Genomic DNA, 8,615 nt, shown 5'->3' on the forward strand with positions numbered 1-8,615 from the left:
CAAGAGGCCAAATTGTACATTGCAACTGCTACAAGGTCAAGGTTGCAACCTCCCCTCCCACCAGGTGGCAATGGCATTAAGGTCGAGCTCTGTGGGCTAGCTCAGTATGTTAACCTTGTTGGAGTCGCCATTGGCTACACTATAGCTTCTGCCATAAGTATGATGGCAATAGTAAAGGTTAATTGTTTCACCAAGAGCGGAGGAAAAGATCCATGCCATATGAACATCAATATTTACATGATTTCATTTGGTGTAGTGGAAATTATTGTTTCTCAACTTCAAGACTTTGATCAATTATGGTGGCTATCCATTGTAGCTGCTGTCATGTCCTTCACATATTCCATTATTGGGCTAGACCTGGGTGTTGCAAAAGTTATAGAAAACAAAGCAATTGGAGGAAGCCTAGCCGGGATAAGTGCTGGTAGTATGACACAAACTCAAAAAGTTTGGAGGAGCTTCCAAGCTCTTGGCGACATAGCATTTGCCTACTCATACTCAATGATCCTTATTGAAATTCGGGACACAGTGAAATCCCCTCCATCAGAGTCAAAAACAATGAAGAAGGCAACTTTTATAAGTGTTGCAGTCACAACCTTTTTCTACATGCTTTGTGGAGCCTTTGGTTATGCTGCTTTTGGAGATTCAAGCCCTGGAAACCTTTTAACAGGTTTTGGGAACTATAACCCATTCTGGCTCCTTGACATAGCCAATGCTGCCATAGTTATCCACCTTACTGGTGCATACCAAGTTTACTGTCAACCTCTTTTTCGCTTTTGTTGAGAAAAACGTAGCAAAAAGATTCCTATATAGTGATTTTGTGAATAAGGAGATTGCAGTCTGAATCCCTGGTTTTCCTTCCTACAAACTCAACCTCTTTAGATTGGTTTGGAGGACAATTTTAAGAGTGAATTTTTTTACCTCATTTGGACCTTGAGGACAAGGTCCATTTTGTAGGGGTGGGTAGTGTTACGTGTAAGTAGCTATTAATTGTACATGATATTAATTGTACGTCTCACCTTGGGGTTACTTACAGTGAGTGTATTAGAATAAGAATAGAAGGTTAATAGACTAATATTGTAGTCACTAATATAGATATTGTAAATGTGACGTGGCAGGGGTTAGGACATTCATAGTTTGCTGTCTTTGTAATAAAAGGACAGCTATTGTAACTGATACAATTCATTTAGAAATATACAAGTTGTTTTCGTTCCTTTTTCATTGTTCTTCTCTATGTTTTCTCTGCTTGTTAACTGAGGGATCGTTTAAGGGTTCGCGTCCCTTAACAAAGTTCCAAGGATGCTTGAGTTGAATGCATAGGTAATGGCTTCATGTTAGGTTTTTGGGTAAGAAAACAAAGACATTACTTTAGCAATGTTAAGTCACCAGCCACCCATGGATCTTAACCTTCGTTTGTTTTAACATAATAAGGGTTTGTCACTTTTACAACATTGATGAAATTTTTTGCGGCAAACATATTGATATTCATATTTTCTGGTAGATCCTAACATTTATAAAAAAAAAAAAAAAGTCAGGATCCGCATGCGTGTACTGGCTCCTATGTGTTGTTGCAAAATTTTTCAGCTGCAACAACATAAGAAGTATTAAAGCCAATAAGGAATATTGAATACTAAAACTTTAGAATATATATTCTAAGGGACAATATTTGAATTTTAAGAAGATGAATTTATTTTAAAACAAAAACAAAAAAACAAGTGCGGAATTTATACTTTCTTTTGGTACCCATATTTTCTAGCAGATTTAGAAATAATTTTTTTTTCTGTATTTCCTGAAGTTTTTAACAATTACCTCCCCCTCCCCTCTTGAACATCAAGTGTATTATTATATTTGCTACTAAAATTTTACTTTAAAATCAGTTGTTATATAAATTTAATTTTGAGAAGTTTACGATGAAGGTTATTTTATTTTAAAGCTCATTATTTTACGTGCTTTTTCTTATAATTATAGTTGAAGAAGTGAGTTTTCAAGTAGCTTATTTTTATTCATACGTGAGAGGATCGTCCCTTGTGTAGTATATATTTGAGGTGTTAGAACTTGATCAATAAATCTTATTGTAAATAAACAATATCAATATTTTTATTGAATATTTAATATTGTCCAATAGAAGCTGTTCCATGTTAACAGTGATAAATGAAGGCTTTTTGACCCTTTTGCCCCTCATTAATTAATTAATAACCAATTTGCCCCTGATCAAGAACTATCCACCATTCTGCCCCCTTTTAGTCGACTACCTTGCTGTTTTAGTCGAGCAAATGGTCAATCTTCAGAAAGTGGACTACCGCAAATTTAGTCGACTAAAAAATCATCTTAATCGACTACATTTTTGGGATATTTAGTCGACTAAGTATCAATATTTAGTCGACTAAATGTCGACTGAAACCCTATATTTTCCATGTTTTCGGTCTCATTTCGATTGTTGTTGTTGTGTAAACCTAAATAGCTCCCTTTGTTCATGTGTAATCCTTTCAATCCGATTGTATTTCATCCCACCATCTCTACAGACCTAATATTGTGAAATCATTGTCATTGCCCAATTCCAAACCCCAAAATCCGAACCCAAACCCCCAATTTCAGAACCCAAGTCCCAATTTCGTGAGGAAGATGAGCACAAGTCCAAACATGTATGTGACAATGATCTACTATGATGGAAAACATTATGAAGGCCCCAATGGTGTTCAATTTGAAGGAAAAACGAAAATGTTGAAAATCAAACGGGGCACTACATACAATGAGTTAAAGGAGAGAATTCAGCAAAAATTGGGTTTGCAAGGCAGCCAATGCGTTCAACGGATGATTGCCAGGGTAGAGACAACAGTTGGTAAGGATGCTATTTACTACATTGGTAACGATATATGTGATGATGAAGATGTCGAATGTGTCATAGATGCAATTGTTGACCGAAAATTTCAAAATTTTATTGAGATATATGTTGAATTAGATTGTGGTCAATCTTCATCTGCACCCATGCATACAAGAAGTGAACCGTATTTTGGTCATGAAGAAAGAGTAGTCGATTTATCTGCACCTGCACATGTCATAAGTCAGATAACACTGCGGGAAATAGATGAGGATGAACAGGATGCCGATATGGACAGCGATGAGGACGGTGAACCTGAGAGTGTTATTCCACTAGGTGACACGTCAGATACTGACGTAGAGGGTGATTTTGACGCTGACACAAGCTCACCATCCCCGGGTTCGCAGGTTACGAGACCACTTCGTGTTGACCCTGTTAGCAATGGTAAGATTTGTTTTTTAAAGATTTAATTTAGCAATTATTTTTTTTGTTATGAATGGTATTGACGGTGGCATTATAATGCATCCGTAGGTTCTGAGGTCGAGCCATTTTGGAATGAAAGCTCACATTATACCTTCATTAATTGGGCCCACCCTAATGATGAGACGGAGATATTGTATGGTGACGATGATGATCACGGTGGCTGGCAATTAGGGGATCCTTTATATTTGTATCAGGAGTTTCGTAGCAAATCTGAAATGCAACATGCAGTCAAATTATATTGTATGAAGGCTCACCGTACTGCCGTTGTGGCAAAAAGTGATGACCATAGATTTGTGATGAAGTGTCGACACCATAATGATGGATGTCCCTGGTATGTGAGGGCATTGTTGCCGAAGAATGGAAATACTTGGGTGGTTAGTAAATGGGTTAAAGAACACACCTGCCTAAACCAAGGTCTTACCCGGGATCATAGACAGTTGGATTCTGATGTGATATGTGCAACCATTATCAGTATGTATTATTCGATATATCTAACTTCCTAAGGTATGTTAACGTTAATCAGTTTGTATTCTGACTGTTGGCCGGTGTTTTTTTTTATATAGGTATGTTAAAAGAAGATCCATCATTGAAGCCAGTTCTTATTCAAGAGAGGGTACAACATTTGTATGGATACAACATATCTTACAGGAAAGCTTGGAAGGCTAAAATGAAAGCCATTGTCAAGTTATTTGGCGACTGGGATAAATCGTATGCATTTTTGCCTGGTTGGCTGACATACATGACGCAGGTTAATGTGGGTTCTGTGTTCAAGATTGATACAGACCAATGTGTTGATGAACGTCGAGTGTATACGGATAAGGCTGTCTTTCACCGAGTATTTTGGACCTTTCACCAGTGCATTGAGGCCTTCAAGTATTTGTAAACCCATAATCCAAATTGATGGCACGCATTTGTACGTGAACAAAACACAATAACATGATGTACACCCTAAATCTACTCGTCGTCCCCGTCTGTGTCCGTCTCCGAGTCGTCCTCATCTGACACATGACCCCCATCCCTTGCTGCCTCAGCTACCTGACCACCTCTTGCAAGCTCCAGACGAGCAAGCCTGTCTTCCACACCCTTAAACCTTCCCTGTATGTGTCTAAACCTTTCATTCCCTTTCTTTCTCCATTTTTTATGTGCCAGCGCCATCTGTCCTATCTTCTTTGTCATTGCATTTATGCTTTTCATGACATCACGCAGTGAAAATCCACCTTCAGGTTCAGCTATCTCCTCAACCTCAGCCACATCCTCCTCCTCCTCCTCCTCCTCCACATCTGGCTCAACAATATGGTCATCTGGGGCAACATAAGGAACCTCAACCTGGGGCATACCACTAAACTCCCACACACCCGATCTCGTGTTCTTAGTAATCTTGCACTGCTCCAATAGACGCTTTCCGAACTTGCAATTATAGCCCGTGGTCTTCTTCAACAGCTCAGTCTCCATGGGAACACCAAAGTGAACCAATATCCTCTGTACCAGACAGGCGTATGGAAGATGACCCTTATGTTTGGCCTTAAACATAAACCAACAGATATAGTGCCTCCAGTTCACCATCTGGGCATGTCGGATAGCCCACATAATGGGAATGTCATGTTCCAACACCCTGGAATGATTAAAAGATCGCGGAAACAGAACGTGGGTGAGGACATAGTGTAGTATACGGGACTCCACAGAAAGCAACCCCACCGTATAGTGCAAGTGTTCCCCACGGACTCTTCTCTGCTCCTGCACGGCATCCTCTCGTACATATCCTGGAAGTACTACACCACTATCAGCGTCATACACCACAGTCTGAGAAGAGTCAAAATCATAGCCGAGTATCTCCAACCATGCAGGTGTCGTCATGATGATCTCTATTCCACAGACCCTCGACCTCAGCTCGCCCTGTACGTAGCTGAGGTTATGGTAGAAGGCCCGCACCATAAGCTCTGAATACGGACATAGGGTCTCGGCCAACACCCTCAGTTGTGCCGCCTCCAACACCCCCACAATTTCAAATCCCTCCTTATCAAAAAAGGCTGTATCCAAAGATTTTGGAGCACATAACGGCCGGTTCAAATGGTCACGTACGAATGAAGCGTGGACGACAGGGTCGTCCTCAAACAGATACCCATACGGGAGGTCAACAGTATCAGGCTCTTCGTCTTGTCGCCTTGACGAAGAAGGCCGCTCTTGCCTATGCTTGGTGCGTCTCTCAAGTGACTCATTGCCCTCATCGCTTGGTCTTCTGCGGCTCGTCATTTGTTTAGGGTACCTACAATGAAACATGTCAGCATTTAACTATATGAAACATGTCATGATGGTAATGAAAACTTGCAACATAAGCGCTGTAAACCAAAAGCAAACTTTTGCCCCATACAAACTTTTCAAACAAAAAAATTCACACAATGCAAAAAAAATAAACCTTAGTAGATTAGGGTTACAAAACCTACAACAAACGCTTTGATTAGAGTTCACAAATTCGGACAACAAACAAATACAAAAAATTCCTAAACCTAAAACACAATGCAAGTTAAGAAACCTTACCTATCCTTCAGATTTCACGATTTGGACCAAATTTGGGGGCAATCCACACGCCTAAAGGAAGGGTTTGGGGCGTTCTTCAGCTGCTCCTGCGGATTTGGGGTTTGGGCCGCCTCCTTAGTCGATTAGGTCATCCTACTCCCCCTCTGCCGAATGGGTGGTTTTTAAAAAACAAATTCGTCGATATTTAGTCGACTAAATATCGATACTTAGTCGACTAAATATCCCAAAAATGTAGTCGATTAAGATGATTTTTTAGTCGACTAAATTTGCGGTAGTCCACTTTATGAAGATTGACCATTTGCTCGACTAAAACAGCAAGGTAGTCGACTAAAAGGGGGCAGGTTGGTGGATAGTTCTTGATCAGGGGCAAATTGGTTATTAATTAATTAATGAGGGGCAAAAGGGTCAAAAAGCCGATAAATGAAGACACGATAGGAAAAATAGAGAGAGTGACGTTACCTGTGACAAATTCGGCTGCGCCGAATTGCGAATTGAGTTGGACTTTAATCTTGAAAGATTAAATATGTGTTTAAATATGTAAGATTGATCTAGTTTCTAACATGTTATGAATATAATTATCGGCTTGTGAGATGATTTATTTACAAAAAATAAATGCTTAGCTTAGCTTGTTAAAAGAAATAAGAAACAAAAATTTATCCAAATAAAATATACGATCAAACTAATAATTCTCAAAAGATTCATAAATTCAATATATATTCAAATATCACAATATAGAAAAAAATCTGCTTAACTAATAAAATAAAGTGATACAAAATTTTGCATATACAAAAGAACAAAAAGAGTACAAATTCTGCATAAACAATTTAATATACTCACATTAACTATTTAATATATTGCGATGTTGCCTCCTCCTACTTAAAAAAAAAAGTCAGATTATTTTTGACATTCAATTATAATATCATAAAATATAAATGTGTAATATAAAAAATATAAAATAAAAATACGAGTTAGTATACCAGGCTATCCTAATAGACTCTATGACCAGATTTTTGAATTAAAACTTTAGACATTTTTATTAAATGAACTTTTATATAAGTCTAAGTCTATATCTAACAATTAAAATAGACGAGTCAGACAAGCCAAACCAAAGTCCCTGACACTTTTAACTCACTAATGATTTTTAAGGAAGCTTCATGTATGGTATAATTTATGGTTGATTTATCAAATTGCTCTTCTTTGAATTTTTTTTTTTTTATCAATTTGCACATCTTTCAAACAATACATATTTTTTTTTACCAAAGTAGACCAAATGACCTAATTTTAAATTTAATTTTTACAAGTGTCATGGCTCTATTCGTTATCCAAATTTACTCAAATATATATTAGGCATTAAATTAATCAAATGGACCAAATAAGAAAAAAAATCGACCATATTATTGATAATAAGCAAAGAAAGAAAAATTAATAAGGAATTTTGAAAAATCAAAAAAATTCAAACCATTGGATTCTTTTTTTGGAAAAAAAGAAAAAAAAAAATCATATTATTATTATCTTGATAAATTTGACATTTTTGAATTTGTAGGAGTTTTGAAATATTACCGTATAATTATATTATTAACATTATTGAAAACCATATTGTTATTATTATTGATTATTAATTTTTGGGGAAAATGTTTGTCACCTTATGTCATTTTAAGTGAAACGATAGTATTTGAGAGTGGATTCATTTTCATCGTGGTGCATATTTGTTAGTTTTTTATATTCTCTCTTCTCCACAATATTCTCTCTTTCGCATATTTGCGAAGGAGATAGAATGTAAAAGATCAAATATATTTCAAAACACAATTGTTTGTTGATATCAAATGAGCGAATTTAGAAGAGGGAAGCACAATTAGTAGCCAAAGAAAAATAATAACAATAGAAATTTTAAAAAAAATTTGCAAACAAGAAGTCAGTGGAGAAGAGAAAAAGGAAAATGGAGAGGTGCTGAGGATTGAATGTGATTTGATTTAGTTAGCCTCTATTGATAGGGAAAATTTTCCTTCTTAAGATGGGCTCATGATATCAACTTTGTTGTAAATAATTCAATTTGTTTTCTTATAGAATTTGTTTTCCCTTTTTTTTTTATAGAATTTGTTTCCTTTTCTTCTTGTAATTATTTGTTTCATTTTCTTCTTAGGATTTCTTTCCTTTTAGTTTTCTTATGGGCTTATGATATTGTATCTTGATTGTATTATACAAAATTCTTCTTTATGTATTTATTATATAGGATTGCTGACTAATATGATATTACAGACTCAGCGAACTCATGGCTAACTCATAGGATATTATTGACTCGATATTATGATGCACATACTAATATTAATTTTGTTATTACTATTAATTTTATTATTACAATCTTTTATGATGATGATTATTATTATTATTAATTTGAGTAATTACATTCTATCCTCCTTAAAATAAATTTCCTCCTCTCAACTTAAAAATTTGTGCCTCCCTCACAAATAAATTGTGTGTTAAAAATTTGGAAAAAATACGTGTCATGTTAAAGGATGTAAAATTGTATCATTCTAAGTGAGAGAAAGAGATAAAGATAGATAAATGGAAGAGAGTGGATAAAAAAAATAAATAAAGGTGTGAGTACTCTTTGAGACATTAAATTGACATATAAATTATGTCATTCAAATACTAATAGCATTTTGAATTAAGTGGTGTTAAGTCCAAATAGCCCTTGGAAAGGGCAAAATGTTCCACAATTTGAGATAAAACAAAACTGTAAAATGTTAGTGTTAAGCAATGGCACATTAGCTGCACTAAAAAT

General features: G+C 36.0%; 1 pseudogene; it reads left to right on the top strand.

Annotated features, from left to right (window-relative positions):
- Positions 1–147: 147 nt before the first annotated feature.
- On the top strand, positions 148–3,768 carry LOC133302627 (amino acid permease 3-like; annotated as a pseudogene).
- Positions 3,769–8,615: the final 4,847 nt, after the last annotated feature.

The sequence above is a fragment of the Gastrolobium bilobum genome, unplaced genomic scaffold (assembly GCF_033153095.1).
Source record: "Gastrolobium bilobum isolate Gb01-03AN ecotype WA unplaced genomic scaffold, APGP_CSIRO_Gbil_v1 utg16462, whole genome shotgun sequence".
NCBI classification, from domain to species: domain Eukaryota; kingdom Viridiplantae; phylum Streptophyta; class Magnoliopsida; order Fabales; family Fabaceae; genus Gastrolobium; species Gastrolobium bilobum.